This window comes from Amphiura filiformis, chromosome 1 (assembly GCF_039555335.1).
Source record: "Amphiura filiformis chromosome 1, Afil_fr2py, whole genome shotgun sequence".
Lineage (NCBI taxonomy): Eukaryota > Metazoa > Echinodermata > Ophiuroidea > Amphilepidida > Amphiuridae > Amphiura > Amphiura filiformis.
Window position 1 is genome coordinate 50,281,458 of NC_092628.1, and position 14,024 is coordinate 50,295,481.

Genomic DNA, 14,024 nt, shown 5'->3' on the forward strand with positions numbered 1-14,024 from the left:
GTCACCTTAACATGACATATTTTAGACTAAATCCGTAGAATATTCGACATCCTGTGGGTGGACTGTTGCAATTGATTGGAGGATATGTACATTGTTTCTTTAGTTGACCATCAGACAAGGAGCCCAGACAAGTTGATGATATTTCATTATTATGAAAACAAAACTGTACAGGGAAATATTAGCGATACATCTGACGGGTATTGTTAACTTCACTATGTTCGTATCCTGTTTCGATGTGTACTATCATCTTTGTTTTTATAATTAAAGCTGAAACATTTTGCAGGGGAAGCAAGTTCAGCATGTATAATGTTTAGTTACTTTCACAACAAGTGGGCTCGACGATGTTATCATAAGAACGAATGATATTAGCTTGTTTGATGTCATACGGTAAGTGTCGTCATTTGATATGTTTTCCTTCAAATTAAAGTTATACAGGTCCATAGATTTGATCTTATCAAAACCTATTTTTTTCTCTGACCTCTGCTAAATAGTTGTACTAAATTGTTTTTCAGAATTGCACAAATACATACAAAAGTAACGCAGATGGAGTAGATAGTTTCGAGGAGTTCGAATCTCTTGTATGGTTTTTTCGGGGTGCAACGGTGTTCCATGGCACCCTATCTAGATTGGTATTTGTGACGTGATATGTCAAAAAGAGACACTTCTGGGCTGGATTAATTTCAACTTTTTACATTTTAGAGATGAGTTATTAAAATAGAAGTTCCTCTTCAACACCGCTTCATTCGTTGAAATCGGGTATTCTTTAGCTACGTTATGGAATTCCAAAGTTGGAGTGTCGATCTTAAAAATCCAAAATAAGATATGATCCTTTAAAGTTCAATGTTTTGTAAAAAGTGGTAAAAGTTTTTATCTGAACGTGTTAAAATATTTTGATGACCCCATTGTCTAAATAAGCTGTATTTTCGCTCAAAGGGGTGACATTTCTTGTTGCCATTTCGCCATTTTAATTTTCACAGAAGACTTGACCATTTCGGATCATCTAGTAGACTTTCTTCCCAGTCGTTTTTGTTATCTTAACCACAGTTCGCCCTTTGAAAAGTGGACATCGACCATGCGCGTATATTTGGGAGCTTTGGGCGTGAGTCCCCGAGGTAAAAGCAGAGGGAGGAAAAAAGGCAGAGGTGGCAGGTGAAGAAGGCCGGCAAAAAGAATTATTTAAGAAAAAAAGGCGGAAAATTTCAAAAATATTTGTTTTTAGGTTGTTAGTGCCTATTATCTCCCTTAATTGATGGCGTACGTAATGAATCCACTTTAAAAGAGTTCATATGAACTGTCCGTAGTGATATACCCCAAGGGGTGTCCCATTGATTTGTTTTAATGCAGAGAAATTTGCATCTCCAGTACCGTGATAGTGCGTTCGTTAATATTCTACACGTTAAATAGATGCGCATGTTGAGGTATTAATTTGACAATGAAAATATTATTAAAGGACACTTGAGGGTCTTTGCTTTTTAATAGATGATTTTGAGCACAGTATAATGACGTCCTTTTAAATAAGAGGTTCTTGAAGGCTCCTTCAAATTTGTTCTCCATGATCTTTTATTTATTTCGTATTCTTATTTTATTACATGCAGAAACAAACAAACAAAAAGCTTGCTTTACAAGAAACCTAATCATAATTTATTTGAACATTGCTCCCTAGCCCTTTTGACATTTTCGTAAAAAGATATTTTAAAGTCAACGATTCAACATGAGTAATATACATGATATATACGATGACAAAGTATGACACAAAAATTATCGACAGGCTCATCCCACACACTTCGCCTCATAAAACTGAGATTTTAATACGAAAAGAAAGTTAGAATTAATAATAAAAGAATGTCCACACAGACACATTCCCGATTTGAATAGTCTGCCAATTCTCCTCTTCAGCTGATAATCAAAGATATTGGTTAGACACTAACGAATCATCGGGTTGCATTCTTGAGGAGTAGTAGCTGTACTCCATATCAAATCACCAGGTCACATCCACTCACGAAATTACTTGTATAAAGTATACATTAACCATAACCCCCTAAGGGCTTTTTGGTGACGGGAAGGGAAAGAAGGAAAGAATAAAGAGAGAAAAGAAAGAAAGAAGTTGTTTGCTCTGGGTGGGATTCGAACCCGAGACCCCTTGCATGCCAAGCACTCGGTTGGCGACACTTTGCCACGGGTCTTGGGCTTCGCTGGCCAGCTGGCGATTGCGTCATCACACCACGTGGGATGCACGCACGAACAGGACATATATCAAGTAGTATTTTGTAGTATATAGGCGGGTTAGGGTTTAGGTTCCTTTTACTACAGTTGGATTGACGATACTTATATGACCTTGAAAGCAAAAGTATCACTAAAGTTACCATTTCACTAATTCATTTGTCATACATTAAATAGAAACGCGAACACAGATTACTACCATTAAAGACATGGTCATAATGCTACATACACAAAGTCGATGAAATCCAGAGATATTGTCCACCGTGTTGACACGACTTGTAATGAATTGTTTATCACTCTACCCCGCCAAAAGATGATCTCAGACGGGGCAGCAGGTGTTTCTAAATTGGAAATAACATTCTATGATGTTTTTTCATTCCCTTAAGGGAAGGGGTATGAACGTTTGGACAGTATTTATTGTGGGACATTAGAGCACATCAGACATATCGAATTGCATTCTGAATACGAAGAATGTCCTTCTGATATCAAATAATTTTGATTTTTGAAATTCGCAATGTATAAATACACATTTTATGGCAAATCATTCAAAATTGATATTTTTGATATTTAACAGTACTCGAAGTAAAATTTATAAATCTGATGATTTATACTTAAAGTGTATGTAGGTGGGATGAAAAGCCGCCGATCAATTGAAAATGTTGACCTTTCGTATTGATGATATGGATTTTTTTTTCAAAAGCACCAAAAAAATTAGGTCTTTTTGGGAAAAAAATCCATATCTTCAATATAAAAGGTCAAAATTTTCAATTGATCGTCGGCTTTTCCTCCCAGCTACATACACTTTAAGAATATATCATTAGATTTATAAAATTTACTTCGAGGACTGTTATATATCAAAATTTGAAAAATATCAAATTTGTCATAAAATTTGTATTATATCGTGAATTTCAAAAAATGAAAATTATTTGATATCAGAAAGACATGCTTCGTATTCAGAATGCAATTCGATACGTCTGAGGTGCTCTAATGTCCCACAAAAAATACTGTCGAAACGCCATAAACGCTCATTCTAGATCCCTTAATAGAGCAGGTATGTAGTACTGTCTGTTGTTGTGTCTGGGCCAATTTGGTAAAGTGGACTATCGCGTCTGGCTCGCGATTTACATGCTTACCATGCACTTATTCTTCAATCAAAATTGATCGGACAACCAATATATACGAGCACTATAAGTGGGTGAATATCCACACTCTCTCATGCTTTTTTAAATAACATACACAAAAATTAATTCCTAGATTGAGGAAATATAGTATTATCCATTTCCCGGATCCGTCTTTTTTTTTTTTTTAAAGTTTGATAAAATAGCTCATATCCATGGCAAACGTCCAAGAAGGAGACCACCAAAACATGAAGTGATTGCCTGAAAGCCGACTGTAACAAAGTGAACATCAACTCTTTAAGCCTTCTTTAGTCAGAGCTTCCCTGGTCGGAGCTAGCAGTCTAGCTAGGTAGTTCGAAACCCGGGGTGACACTTAACACAAATGACCATACGGGTATGCTTCCCCGGAAAGACCCCCCTATTTTGATTTCGCAACTCCAAAAGACCTCCTATATTTGACCAAAATACAGCTCCGAAAGACCCTTGATTTCAATAATTTCAGCTCTTAAAGGTATTTTCAGGCTATTTTCAACCAGAAACCCATTTTACTTGTTCGCAGCTCCAATAGACCTCCTTTTACCGGTACGCTGTCAGTTCCCAAAGACCCACCACCTCAAAATTCCAAGGAAGCATACCCACCAAAATATTTTTTGATGTGATGGGGGGTTCCAAATGGCCCCACTGTCACTCAATCCTCATTATACTAGCATAAGCGCCAATCCAGCTTGAAACGTGTGTGTGTGGGGGGGGGGGGACAATCGGCCTGAATTGTCAAAAAGTGGCTGAAAAGAACAAAAATGGGTCATTTTGTCGATAGGTGGGGGACAGGCCCCCCCCAATTGACACCCATGTGTACTAGACATGATAACACCAGGTAATTATACGAAAAACCTAGGAGTTCATTTTAGTAATCAATTTGAGAGAGACTCGGCCCCAACGAGAGAGCAACATACTTGATTTGACGATTCCATTAGCTGTGATGTGGTCTTAGAGGTTTCAGTCTTATTGATTGTACATAAAACTTCAGGTCAATGAAACCACCTGCGCATGACGGCTGCGTAAGCAAGAGATGCAGAGATTCGAAATGCGTAACGTCAACTGAGATACACATGTACCCTTATCTTAAACCGCAAATCATATCAGTACAAAAATGTGATGCAATCAAGCAAAATCAGTCGGAACTCGGAAATATAACATTTTCAGTTTCTTATAAGATAGTAAACAGCATTTACAAAGCTGCATTTTGCAGAAAACCCCATTGAAATTGAACAACCAGTTCCAAAGATATGAGCAATTAAAGAGTTTCCAAAACTTAATAGAAAACAAAAGGAAATATTTACTTTGTTTGGCTACATCACAAATGGGTTAGTTGGATACTGCTATGGAATTAGCGTGAACGAATATGGTCTCAGACCATTAGTACGCGGCGGAGTCCAACATAATGTTTCTACAATAAAATGTATGATTTTATTTTGTGAATTTTTCAAAAAAGGGATGTAGACTTAAAACTTGGTAGTCAGGTTATAAAATTCTTTTTCGTTCATATTTAGCAAAATATCTGGTGGAAATTTTATATTCATCGGAGGTTTGTTATCAGGTTTGCATATACTTTGGTACATAGCAAGAATTTTCCAATTTGTTGAGGGCGCGCTCACATTATGACGTCATAGCGATATACGTTGACATTGAGGGGTTGCAACCCCCCTTTCGTAGTTCGTGTTACAAACACTCGGTAGCACGAGGGTTAAACGTAAACCAATAAAAAGGTAAAAACACATCATTTACTTGTATTAATACTGGATATGGACTTACAATAGCCGACAGCATTACCATTGTCTATAAATTAGATGTAACTTGAAGATACAACCTACTTTTACGATCGTGTCTAGTAGTCCGAGATACTTGGGATTTCATGCTTCTTATCACCTGAACATTTCCTGGCTGGTAATACGGGGAGTCCAAACCATTATGGTTGTAATTTTCATACCAAACAGCCCTCGGGGAATTAAGAGTCGGCGGATATCATCTAATGAAGTGGCTTTATTTCAACTTTCATAGAGGAAATTCACGATGAGATTATCTTCCTAAAATCATGTAGAATATTTTAAGAATGGAACAAATACGATGGTGGGTGCTGGTGTGCTATACACATACGAGTTATAATAATGCAGCACATCAAAAGTGGTGACTTTTCGGCAAAGTGCTTTTCAAGACATAGATTAAAATAGACAGAAAAAACTTGAAAATTATGAAAATAATAAAGAATTTTGGATGCCTCTATCAATTTTAGCAAATGAGGTGTCATTTTAAAACTTGAAAAATGCTTTCAAAACAGAAATACTGAACATATCTGACAGAAAATAAATTTTGCTTAATATACTTTTGTTCATAGCAGGAATTTCCCAATTTTCCGAGGTCACGCTCACATAATGACGTCATGGCAGTATTACATGAAAATATATATTAGTACTTATGTTGGTATAGATAGAGGCGGCCCACAACTATACATTGTACCAAATATGGTATATGATAATGATGATAATGTAAGATAGTTTAGGGGGTTTCATCAACCCGCACCCCTTCGTAGTTTTTGTTACAAACCCTGGCTCAGTAGGACGAGGATTGGATTAAACGCAGTGAATAGCTAAAACCAATAAAAGGGTACAAATACCTCATTTACTAATAATAATACTGGATATGGACTTACAATAGCCGGCAGCATTACCATTGTCTATAAATTAGATGTAACTTGAAGATGCAACCTACTTTTACGATCGTGTCTAGTAGTCCGAGATACTTGGGATTGCATGCTTCTTGTCACCTGAACATTTCCTGGCTGGTAATACGGGGAGGCCAAACCATTATGGTTGTGATTTTCATACCAAACAGCCCTCGGGGAATTAAGAGTCGGCGGATATTCTATCCTCTAATGTTTGAAGTGGCTTTATTTCACCTTTCATAGAGGAAATTCACGATGAGATTATCTTCCTAAAATTGTAGAATATTTAAGAATGGAACAAATACGATGGTGGGTGCTGGTGTGCTATACACATCAGTATGCTTTTTCATTAATATTATAAGATATACTATCTGAAAGGACCAAGTAAACATCAAGTTATTAAATGTTTTTAAACTAAACAAAAAATGACAATAATCTTATATAGTACGAGTTATAATAATGCAGCACATAAAAAGTGGTGACTTTTCGGCAAAGTGCTTTTTAAGACATAGATTAAAATAGACAGAAAAAAAAATGAAAATAATAAGAAATTTTGATGCATTTTCGCTCAAAAATATGAATGCCTAGATCAATTTTAACAAATTAGGTGTCATTTTAAAGCTTGAAAAATGCTTTCAAAACAGAAATACTGAACATATCTATATATATATACTTTTGTTTATAGCAGGAATTTCCCAATTTGCCGAGGTTACGCTCACATTATGACATCATGGCAGTATTACATGTAAATATTATTACTTATGTTGGTATAGATAGTGGAGACCCTTAGCTATACATTTGTACCAATTATCGTATATGAGCTTATATGATAATGATGATAATGTAGGAAATTGTACCAACCCCCACACCTTCGTAGTTTTTGTTACAAAACCTGGCTCAGAAGGACGAGGGTTTAACATAGTGGATAGCTAAACCAATAAAAAGGTAAAAACACATCATTTACTTGTATTAATACTGGATATGGACTTACAATAGCCGGCAGCATTACCATTGTCTATGAATTAGATGTAACTTGAAGATGCAACCTACTTTTATAATCGTGTCTAGTAGTCCGAGATACTTGGGATTTCATGCTTCTTGCCACCTGAATATTTCCTGGCTGGTAATAAGGGGAGGCCAAACCATTATGGTTGTGATTTTCATATCAAACAGCCCTTGGGGAATTGACAGTCGGGGAAGATATTATCCTCTACTGCTTGAAACGGCTTTTATGTACCTTCACACAGAAGAGTTGCAATGAGATTATCTTCCTAATATTGTAGAATCGATTTTAAAATGGAGCAAACACGGTAGTGGAGCTGGTGTGGGTGTGGGTGTGTGTGTGGGGGGGGGTCCTACAGTGTACACAAATGCATGTATATTCTGAAAGGACCAAGTAGCCTAAATATCAATTTATTAAATATTCTAAAACAAAACAACAAATTGAAATGAAAATCAAGAAGTGGAACCTGTCGACTGTACTTTAATCCGCCCCGAGGATATGATTAAAAACCATGTATCAATAAAAGCCGGTCAATATATCAGCCATACATATGCAGAAAACGATAGTAGAACTTTGTGCTTCGAAATACTTTTAAGTATTAGCGAAAATATGTAAATTACACAAGTGCAGAGTATTGATATAATACAATACCATGGTATAAACAAGAATAAGATCGTTCGGTCTTACAAGTCTTTATACCATGAAATGCGCTATTATTTGGCAATTATTTTAATAGAGTTCAAGTGAAAACGAAACACGTTATGTAGCTCCAGTGAGATAGGTATTTTGAGAACAGTATAATTATGACGTTTTAACGGTTGTTTTAATTTCATGGTATACAGTTGTAATTATGCTAAAAGTTTTCTTTGTTTTGATTTTAATCAACGAATAGAAGCTTCATTGCATTGACAAAGAAGACGGTAAGTTCAGACGTTGAAACATTTTCAATCCCAACTTCACTGTTTGTATTTAATACTTTAAATACCAGAAAATGTAAAAGCAATCTGTTACAATACATTTGTCTTTGTATTGCCTGCGTCATTCGTTAACATACCTTACACTTGTTGATTTGTGCATTTTGGAATTGAAAGTAACCTCGAATTTTGAAAATAGTCGTCAATAGTCGACTAGTCGCGACTATTTGGTGTTGACTAGATGACTAACACTGGAGTCGTGCAACCCTACTTATTTCACTTTGCTGCTTGTTATTATGATGCATGGTAGTTAAAATGAAGCATAACATGAAATAAACGAAAAGTTAAATTTTACAACAGAGCATTCCGCACAATAAAGCCAAATGTGTAACTAAAACAGCGCCATTGACAGTGTTATTCGTACGGTGGAAAAATACCTTAGCGTTTTGAAATTTCATGATTCATCTTTGTCTTTGGCGTATATGTCCATAAAGACACACTCCCGATTTCAATTGATTGAACATTCCCTCAACTGCCTATTAATAAAGGAGGGGCTGGTCAGACACTGAGCTTGCATCTTCTACAACCATGAAATCGGCGTCTGTAAATTAAATTAATGAAAATAGTAGTTTAATTTCGTGAGTTAACGCACCCCAGTGATTTGATGAAGAGTACATCTCCATTAATGATATTACTTTGGGTTGATAAAATGTACTGGCCACCGTGTTGACACGACTTGTAATGAATTGTTTATCACTCTACCCCGCCAAAAGATGATCTCAGACGGGGCAGCAGGTGTTTCTAAATTGCAAATAACATTCTATGATGTTTTCTTATTCATCCACATTCCCTAGTGTGATTTAATAGAGCAAGTAAGTAGTATTTTCTGTTGTTGTGTCTGGGCCAATTTAATTCTGTGTCATTTCACAGTACTGACAATAATTCCCTTAGTGGTACAGTTCTTTGACGCGTTATTTACTAGACATGTTTGAAACACAACTTAAAGTACATTATCGCTCAATCGCAACTGATCAGCGATTGGTAAAGCTTAATTGATTGGACAAACAAAATATAATACGAGTACTAGGCGGATGAAACTGGAAAAAATACGCGCAACCTCTCATGTTTTTCCAGAACGTACGCACAATATTTATCTTTGTTAATTCCTATTAATTGGTGAAGACACTTAACCCATTTCCCGGTCACGTCTACTTGAATTTTAATAAACTAGCCTAGCTTTTATTCAATCTTCAGGTACAAGCGCGTGTTGAAATTAGGTTATTACACGACAAACCTACAACTCTATTTTTGTGGTAATCCATTTAATGGAAACCCCTGGCGAGACACCAACATACTTGATTTGACGATGCCATTAGCCGAGAGGTGGTCTTAGAGGTTTTTAATCTTATAGAATTGATTTTATATCTTCAGGTCAATGAAACCACCTGCGTATGACGGCTGCGTATGAAGCGCACTAATATCATGAATATTAGAGCTCAATGGGTACTATCAACTGAGTCTTACCCCTTCTCTCAAGTCGCAAATCATATCATGAAAAAAAGGGGAGTTGGATACGATTATCACATCAGGTCGATTGTGGCTATAGGTGGTGAACGACTGCGTTCATACAGGGTATCAAATATTTAAACTGTTAATTTGTCTTGATGGATGCATTGTGTATGGGAAGGAATGTTTATATCATTTTTAAGTACATTTTAACAATTTGACATCAGCTAAGTTGCCGCTGTTGACGGCGATACGGAGTATGCATTAGCCTAAACGGACACTGAGGAGCCTTGAGTCCACTTTGCATTTGTCACCGTGACACAAAATAACCTGTAGGCACACATTGCGTATCACAAAAAATAACTTACATTAACTTCCTCGACAGAATTATGAAGGGACTTATACATAGTCTTAAACATAATAAAACGATAGTGGCATGTAATCTTAAGTTCATTGTATTATTACATAATTTCTCACATAAAATACTCACATAGGATTACAAATGCACCACGTGACATACTGATTTGTGTCATAATGTTAATGTTAAAAATGAGGTTATCGTATCACTGCAGTAAATTTTCCTTCAAAGGATTTGGTGAAGTCTCAAACGAGGTTACCTGATTGTGTAACTCCATTTAAAAAATCTACCCCCCTGTGTGTGAGATTAAGAAAATGTCTTTCTTAGGGGTGTGTGCATTTCAACTGGAATAGCCCATTTATTGAATGCAGACACACAGGTAATATCTGGTAATATATAGAGCTGAACAGTTGATTTCTGCTAATTGGTTCTTTCTGTCTATCGAGTCGTAAAACTAGGACACTTAAAAATATCATGATCATTGACATATCGCGACATACTTCTTTAATTTATATATATACGCAATTGGCTCGTGATTACGACGGAAGCTCAAGCTATAACAGATTTGTTATGTCTCATAAAATGTACTAGTTCTATAGTTATTGCAGGGAATAGATTTGAAACGATTATTGTTAAAGCACCATACAGTGATATAATGGTAATGTCTATCAAATTAGTCCAGGCCCTAGCTAGAACCCGGCCTACACCGGATAGGGCAGAGATTTTGACACTTGATTTGGGTTATTGGACCTTTGAGGTTAACGAATCACAGAGGTGCTTTTGCGAAAGCGGCTGCGAATTCGAGAAATCCAAGATGGCCGCCGGCGGCCATTTTGAAAATTTTAAATTTTAGTTTTCACTCAATATTCATGTGTAATACATCATTCTATAGGTTTTTGCATACAAGGAATCAATTTCTGACATTATTTTTATGATTGAAGGTCAGTATAACATGTTTACATTCAAAATGGCCGCCGAATGGTTGCCAAAAGATGGGTTTTCATTAAAATGCATTTAGAATTCAATATTTTAACTTATTTGATGTTAAAAATAACCATGGGATGCTGATATTATGGTGACAACAAAGCATAAGTCGTCTATGTCATTTCTATCATCTCCTGGATATGTTTAAAAATCAAAATGGCTGCCAAAATGGCCGCCAAAATAGTCTTTTTTCTTTAAAATGTGTTACAGGAGTATTATAAAGTACCAGATTTACAATGAAATGGTGCCAAACATTGTGTTCTTTTGTATTCAAAGTATCCCTCTGGTAAAGGGGTAACAATATGACATCGGCATCAATTAATATTATCTCATATGGGCATGTAAACATTCAAAATGGCCGCCAAAATGGCTGCAAAACATGATTTTTTCATTAAAATGGTATTTAAAACAGCATTTTAATATATGTTGTGTTAAATATTTCCATGGAACGCTGATATAATGTTAAAGGGATATTTCTATCCCAATTTCTTCCTGCTCATGTGTTTTTACATTCATAAAAGAATCTTAAATCCTAAATTTCATGCAAATCGGACATTCCGTTGGCGAATTATGGACTATAACATACCGTATATTTCAATGGTCCATAGGATTGTGTGTTATACTTTCGTTGGCGACAGAATAAAATTCAAAATCGAACATGTTGGCCGGTTTCTCTGGAAAGGGAATATATTTGCAAGATTCCTCTTGCACTTGATCATTATGCACCTAGTATATAAGGGGTCCCGTTGGTATGAGCATGCCGGCAGAATCATTTTACGACAGAATGTTAACCATATGCCATGAAGCTGAAAAATGACATCTCCTGTAAAAACTGGTACCTTGAAAGTTGGTGTAACAGTCATTTAAAAGAATATAATATACTCTTTTAAATGACTGTTACACCAACATCAAAATATTATTTTGGTGGCCAAGTTGAATTTTAAACATGCCCAATTACCCATAAGTCCATGCTGTTTTCCTATTACTGCTATGCTATAATGATTATGTGGGAAAATACTCTCCTTTTATGGCACCAGCCCCTTGAAAACCAGATACCTAGTGTCGCTGTAACAGATTTTGATGAAAAATAATATTTTGGTGGCCATTTTGGGAGTCAATTTTATTTCTTTGAACTTACCCATGGGATAATTTTGAATGACATATTTTACGTTACCCTTCTGCCACAAAGATATTTTTGGATCTCGAAGAAAGCACTCATGTGGCACCATTTCCTTAAAAAATCAGATAAATTACATGTTGTTGAGACATAATATTATCAATTTAAAAACTACTTGCATGGTCATTTTGGAGAAAAAAGAAAGGAAAGAAAGCACTATTGTTGCACATAATACACTATGTAAATTGTAAGTTGCTGGAAGGTATGGGTCTTGCTTAAAATGCCATATAGTTGAAAGCTTTCCATCCTGTTTCTGTTTTGCGGAATTTGATGGAAAACAAAAAATAGACTATGGGGCAGGTTGGCCCACTTGTGCTGGGCAGGTTGCCCCATTGTGTTTATGGGCAAGAGTTATGCATACTTTCTCCATTTTCACCCATTTTGTGTCAAATGAAGCAAAATACAATTTACACACCAACACTAGTCAGTTCCATGGATAAAATTGTTCAAAGGCGGAGTATAGTACAAAAAAAATCTATATTGTTGTCCTATTTGAGCACTTTTTGACTGGAAATAGCAATATTTCAATATCATATTTCTTTATAATTGGGAATTTGTACATAAAAAGTAATTCATCACTCAGAATAGTTAATAATGAACAAAAAAGTCAATTACAATTGTTATCCACAGCCTTTCAGTTTTTCGTTATGGGTTTTATAAGATGATTGGTTAACGTTATTTCCTTGATTTTAGCTATTTCCTCAAGAATGACCCATGATGGCGCAAAATGAATTTTATTTTTGATTATCTTGGAACTATGATAGGTGATATCTTACCGCAGTTGTAACTTTAGAATGTTTTATTGGAAAGAAATATGGCAATAACACACGGTTGTGCATAGAGGGCCAACCTGCCCCGTTTGGTGGGCCAACCTGCCCCGGCCTGGTTAATTTTCTTTTCGCTCTCTCCTACAACTACTATAACTTTTGTATAAGTCACAGAGCCATATAAATTTGTTAGCATTTACCTAGAGTAAACAGCTCTCAAGTATCAAATTGAGAGCCTCCTAACCCACAAACTGAGCTCTCCAGATAAGTGGGGAAAAAGGGGGCCAACCTGCCCCGGTCTCCCTTACTAGGTGCATAATGATCATGTGCAAAAGGAATCTTGCAAATTTATCTTATAAATTTATAATTTATATCTAGAGAAACGGGCCGAAATGTTCGATTTTGAATTTCATTCTGTCGACAACGAAAGTATCACACACAATCCTATGGACCATTGAAATATATGTTATAGCCCATAATTCGCCAACTGAATGTCCGATTTGCATGAAAATTTGGGTTTAGGTTTCTTTCATGAATGTAAAAACACATGAGCAGGAAGAAATTTGGATAGAAATACTTCTTTAACATTATATCAGCGTTCAATGAAAATATTTAACACAACATCTATTAAAATGCTGTTTTAAATATCATTTTAATGAAAAAATCATGTTTTTGCAGCCATTTTGGCGGCCATTTTGAATGTTTACATGCCCATGAGATCATATTAATTGATGCTGATGTCATATTGTTACCCCTTTACCAGAGAGATACTTTGAATACAAAAGAACACAATGTTTGGCACCATTTCATTGTAAATCTGGTACTTCATAATACTCCTGTAACACATTTTAATGAAAAAAAGACGATTTTGGCGGCCATTTTGGCAGCCATTTTGATTTTAAACATCCAGGAGATGATAGAAATGACATAGACAACTGACCATAATATCAGCAACCCATGGTTATTTTTAACATCAAATAAGTTAAAATATTGAATTCTAAATACATTTTAATGAAAACCCCATCTTTTGGCAACCATTTGGCGGCCATTTTGAATGTAAACATGTTATACTGACCTTCAATCATAAAAATAATGTCAGAAATTGATTCCTTGTATGCAAAAACCTATAGAATGATGTATTACACATGAATATTGAGTGAAAACTAAAATTTAAAATTTTCAAAATGGCCGCCGGCGGCCATCTTGGATTTCTCGAATTCGCAGCCGCTTTCGCAAAAGCACCTCTGTGATTCGTTAA

The 14,024-nt window shown here is 35.7% G+C and overlaps 1 protein-coding gene across 1 annotated transcript in view; it reads left to right on the top strand.

Annotated features, from left to right (window-relative positions):
• LOC140148402 (aspartate dehydrogenase domain-containing protein-like) overlaps positions 1-14,024 on the top strand; it is a 316,009-nt gene that overhangs the window by 84,291 nt on the left and 217,694 nt on the right. The window lies entirely within an intron of this gene.